This window comes from Gossypium hirsutum, chromosome A12 (genome assembly GCF_007990345.1).
Source record: "Gossypium hirsutum isolate 1008001.06 chromosome A12, Gossypium_hirsutum_v2.1, whole genome shotgun sequence".
Taxonomy (NCBI): domain Eukaryota; kingdom Viridiplantae; phylum Streptophyta; class Magnoliopsida; order Malvales; family Malvaceae; genus Gossypium; species Gossypium hirsutum.
The window spans coordinates 98,743,014-98,749,371 of NC_053435.1; positions in this window are offsets into that span (position 1 = coordinate 98,743,014).

Genomic DNA, 6,358 nt, shown 5'->3' on the forward strand with positions numbered 1-6,358 from the left:
GCAGTGAGAGGGAATGAGGCTACTTGAAGAAAGAAAAGCACCAAAAAGTCAAAACCGGTGAGACCGGGTAAAATTAGCCCTTTTAAAAGTCTTTGCTCCATTCTCGTTACACGACAACGAGCAAAGAGGGGCAGCTGTAGGGTCCAAATTTTGCCCTGGCCTATAAGCCAACTAAAACCTAAAAGTAAACTAAACCTAAATAACCATTAGCCCAAAACCTAGCCCACAAAAAATCAAAAAAAAAAACAAGTAAGAAGGAAAACCCTAGCCCCCTAAATGCTTCAGCCGCCGCTCATGTCGTGCGCCACTCCACCATGCACGTTTGCCCCGCTGCCACCACGCACCCACGTACCATGTCCAAGCCACGTCTGCCATACTTGCAAATGTGTACAAAAACAGTTGTAAAATGGCTATATAAAGCCACGAAGAATGTAATGTTTTTTGGACAAACTCAATACAAAAAACAAATTCAAATATATAAAAATAAACAATAACGAAGTAGATTGAAGGAAAAAGTAGAAACGCGCAAAGGTTTTTCTCTTTTTTGTTTTCTTTATTTTTTTCCCTTTTTGAAACTGTTTATACATACTACTATTTTCTTTATTTTCCTTTAAAAAATAGGTTATATATAAACTAAAAGTATAAAAAAGGGAAAAAATTATTAACTTTGAACTCCGGCCACCGAGTGCGGTGGTCGGCGGCGGCAGATGGCCGCTATCGGTGCCGGAGTTCTTGCTAGAGCTCATAGGCAAAGGGGGGGAGGAGAGAATTCAAAGGAAAGATTTCTGTTTTTTTTTTTAGGAAAAGAGAAAAATGAAGATTTTTTAAAAAAATTTGGTTTACATAATGATGCAAAACGACGTCGTTTTGGCCTGGGTCTTTAAACCCCAAAACAACATCATTTTGCCCTTGACCCATCCGACCCGCTCCAGCCTAGGATCCGCGTGTTTTTAATCTGAAGGGTTAATTGCGCATTTAGCCCTTCCGCTTTTTTATAGCTTTGCAATTAAAATTTTCTTTATTTTAGATTTGCCCGAACTTCTATTTAAAGTTCAGTTTAGTCCTTTTTAGTTATTTTTGCTATTTTATTATTAAAATTAATTATTATTATTATTTTATTATCATTTGTATTCATTATTATTATTTTTATTACTGTTATTATTATATATTATTACTTATTATTATTATTATATTTATTTTATTATTGTTACTATTATTTTATATATATTTATTAACATTATTTATTTATTATTATTGTTAGTAACATATTGTTATTTTTATTATTTTATTATTATTATTCTTATTATTATCATGGTACTATATTAACTAGTTTTGCACTGCTATTACTACTATTATTATATTTTCATTCTATTTATTTATTTACCTAAAAACCTTATACCTTTATTTTATTTTATCATTTATTTATGTCTTCTTATTTTTCCCCCCTCTTTATATTATTATTAATATTATTATTTTTAAGTTTTTTTACCATGCTTATTTATTTCTTTGTTTAATATTAGTCCTTTTCCGTTTCAAGTTTTAGTTTTTTCTGCTTATTATTATTATTATTTCTATTTTTGGCTGATTTATTTTATATTATTTTTTTTCTTTGTATTGTTATTTACATTAATGCATTTATTATTCTATTATGCATGTAAATACCTTAATTTATTTTCCATTCTATCACGAAAATCATGTTACATATTACCCGATACATTTTATATTTTTTAGAATAAGCATTACTTCGTATTTTGAGATTCGAAAAGTCATACCCCAACTTACGGGATTTCGATTTTCTCGTTAAATCCGAATAAATGAATACTTTTTTAAAAATGTGAATTTTAAACAACCTCGGGAATTAAAAAGAACTTGTATTCTAACTTACGTAATATGATTTCTTTCTAAAAACTGGGATAGTTGAATGTCTTTTTCAAAGAAAAAAACTTTTCGGTGTTATTGCTCATTTTAGGGGATTTAAGGTATCGTGTCCTAACTTACGGGACGTGATCTTTTCCCTCGATTAGTGCGAAATACATCATCTCCTAAAAATTTTTTCAATTAAATAATATTTTAACAAAGGATCGTATTTTTAAAACTTATTTAAATTTTTAATTTTTCGACACTAAGACACTAATTAATTAGTCAGGTATCAATTTTGGGCGTTATGAGGGTGCTAATCCTTCCTCGTGCGTAACCGATCCCCGAACCCGTTTTCTGGATTTTGTAGCCAAAAAATTATCGTTTTAATAAATTTAAATTTTTGTTAAAATGACTGAATTACTAGGTGATCTGATCACACCTAAATAAAAAAGATTGGTGGTGACTTCAATTTTCGTTTTAAAAAATTGATTCTCATTTTTCAAAAAAATGGTTTTGACAGCTTGGCGACTCCACTGGGGACCATAAGAGTGTCAAGTCGTAAATTAATTATTTTCTGTCTTTTTGTCAAAAATTGAAAATTTGGTTTTTAACATGCGTTCCTCCTATTGCATTTCATTGGTGTTATAGTTTTCATCATTTTATTCATGTTTTTGTATTTCGAGTTTTTATATCCCCTCGCATTGCATTGCATGACCGTTTGGTCACGCCCTTTTAAGTGGGAGTGAGAAACTATGCCTTCGTGAGGTTTTCACCTCCGCATGGGATAGTGGATTGCTTCCGGGATACATCCGTACCTATGTTTTCGTGAGATTTTCATCTCCGTATAGCCATAGGGAAATGTATTCCCTTAAACTGAACTCGATCTATATGAGCCTATAATGGGTGAAGATTGAGGAGTCTGCTGGTTCAAGTACCCTGTCTTTAGAACCGAACCACATGTAGTGACCAATAGGAGCCTACCTTAGGTAGAGCCACACCAAACTATTAGCGGTTGTCCGAATAAGTGTTCTACTTGTTATTGCTTGCTTGCTTTAATTTCATATAAATCGTTCTGACCTGCGTTATTTTGCTTGTGATTGCATGGCATCTTATCATAGAAAGTGTGTCAGTTTAAATTTGATTACTAAATAGAGAGCTTATCATGGAGAACGGATTTCTTGATAAAGTGGAAGATAATACCGTTGTCCGTGTATGGTCGGAGAAAACACAATTGGAAAAGGGAAATAGCCTGATAGCGGGGTATACATTAGAGTTATGGGACTTCACTCATATCAGTATGGCATAAAATGATCTTCAGAAATTGAAGGAAATGTGGGCCCAATGGGGTGATGAGGTCAAATAGCTATTTTACGACAATTACGGTAATCTACCCTACTTACTTGACATCAAGATAGATAAGCATTTTTTCGGGCTTTGGCCCAATTCTGGAATCTAGCCTACAGTTGTTTCACCTTTGGAAACGTAGATTTGGTGCCCACAGTGGAAGAATATACCACCCTACTTCGATGTCCAAGTGTTCAAGTTGACAGGGCCTATTTTAGAGCCGCTAATGTTCTAACCTTTGTGAAGAAATTGATGAATATCACCGGGATGAGTGAGCAATAGGTTACAACTCGGATCAAACATAAAGGAGAAAGTAAATGTATTCCATGAAAAAGTTTGCAAGACTTGATTTTGGCACACCCAAATGTAAAGAAGAGAGTGGATGTTTTCGCTTTAAGTATTTATGGGCTTGTGGTTTTCCCTAAGGCGTTGGGGCATGTTGATAAGGCACTTTCTGATCTGTTTGATAGACTAGATAAGAGGTTCATGCCGGTTCCTGTGATTTTAGCCAAAACATTCAGATCTTTGAATGCGTGTCGAAGATCTGGTGAGGGTCAGTTCGTAGGATGTGCGCAATTGCTGCTAGCTTGGTTCCATAGTCATTTTTGAAAGGTAGACAAAGTGTCATATCGGGTGTTCTTCGAGAATTACTCACCATTAAAGGAAATAACGGCTACACCAAGACGGAATGACATATCAGAGGAAAGATGGATGGCGATCCTCTAAAATCTCCAAGAAGAGGATGTCGAGTAGAGAGCCCCTTGATCGGTTCCTGATGAGATCTTATACCGATGTGGGGATTTTGATTGGGTCCCTCTACTTGGAATTTAGGGAGTCGTAGGATATGCTCCTTTGCTTGTATTAAGGTAGTACAGATCGAGACAGTTCATACCGGTAACCCATGGGTTAGAAGGGGATAATTATAAAAAAAAGGTACGAGAGATGTCCAACGCTTGGAATCAGACTCGTCAGATGAAGAGACTAGCAACAGGTTCGATAACGACCCCTGAGTACAATGGGTGGCGGAGTAAGAGGATCAATGATAATATTCCTCAGCCAAATCAAGAGGGCGCGCAGTCGATGGAAGATATCTACAAGTGGTCTCATCCAAGTTAGAAATCATAAGGCAGGACTTTGAGAGAAAGAATGTAGAACTCGGAAAGCAGATAGAGCAACTACAAGAAGAAAAGATGCATTTGAAACTTGATATTGATGTTCAGAAGTTAGAAACTGAAAAAGTGAGAAAGGGCAATAATAAAGTCGAGGAAGATTTAGATAGTTTAAAAATGGATTACAAGAAATTACACCTGTGAAGAAGAACTGTCGGGTTGGGAAAAACATCTGAACAATGGCGACACGAGATCCAAGAAGAGAATGCCAAAGATGATCGGTGGGAGAGAAAATATTAAGACGCACAGGGTCGAAAAGAAGCCTTAGAAAAGAGTCTGTCGAAAACCCAAAATGAAAAGGTCGGGTTAAAATGTAACACCCCTAACCCGTATCCGCTGCCAGAACAGGGTTTCAGAGCATTACTACCATTTGCAGATCACTAAAAAAAATTAAAATACTTACCGATTCAATGCATCATATAAAATAAATATATTACCATTCAATCAACAGTTTGGCACTTGTATAAGCATCAAACAACAACATTGTTAGTATACTTGCACATATCTCATATAAATTCAACATTGATATATCTATTTTCTCGACATGTCGTACTTGAGTTTAATAATAGTCTCAATTACATAATTTTCTTGTATCAACATATCAAAGATAATCATATATGTACATGTCATGAAACATATCATGCTCTTACCGTTTCTTCACAAGCATATATCATTCATTTCATTATATCAATATTTTATGCTTGATCATTTCCATATATTTTATGTATATTTATTCTGGTAATAGCTTATATCAAACTTAACATAAATTATATTCCATGTACTTATACTTATTTCGTTTATCCATTTTCATAATTGTTTCATACAACGCTTTTGTACATATATTTCCATATGACCAGTTCTTTTAAACATTTCACACAACCATTTCATATAACCATTCGTCATCTGATACATTTTACCTGAATATCAATTGTTCAACAGATGTTATAGCGTCTCCCATCCACGGTCTTATTTATCTTTGACGTGATGTCATAGTGTCTTTCAACTATGGTCTTACTCATTTTCTGTCATGTTGCCATGGTATCTTTCAACCATGGTTTTATTCTTTTCATGTCACGTTGCCATGGTATCTTTCAACCATGGTATTTCACATCTCATATCAGGTTGCCATGGTATCTTTCAACCATGGTCTTACACATTTCATATCAGAGAGCACACTCCCGCGAACCTCATCCTTACAGTGGGATTACCAGTCCAGGCTAAATCCCCTGTAATATAAACTCATAGAGTATTGTCGGGATTACCAGTCCAGGCTAAATCCCCTGCAACGACAATTACTCTAATGAGCTTGGATCTGAATTACCAGTCCAGGCTAAATTCAGACCCTAATTCGGATTACCCATCCAGGCTAAATCCGTTTTACACATATTCTTCGGGAGGGCTATATCAGGATAGGATCACCCGCCCGAGCTAGATCCTTTTTACCGTCAATTCCTTTTTAGAGATCCATCGAATTTTCCTTTCATTCAACCGGGATTTCTTCTCCTTTTATCAAATATATCAATGTTTCATTAATTTTCATACAATGAACATTCAAATCATATTCACATAAACAACATAAAATCTCAAGCATTTAGGAATATAATTCAAGTTACACGAACTTACCTCATTGCTTGTTTGTGTTTATAATTTCATTAATCTAATATCTTTTCTTTTCCACGATCAAGTCTCATATTTGAGTTGTCCGGATCTTTATAAATAAATTTGATCATCATTTTCATTCATTTCATATTCTAATGCATTTAATTAATGCTCTAGGAAAAATTACCATCTTGCCCCTAAACTTTTAATTAATGACGATTTCATCCTTAGGGTCAGAAAAATAAAATTCTTGCAATTTAATCCTTATTTCCAGCTATTATTCTCATATATATTGATAACAATCCATGAATTCTATAAAATATCAAAATTTTTCATAATTTCAACACTTTTCAATTTAATCCCTAAAACATGTTTTCCCCCGATCT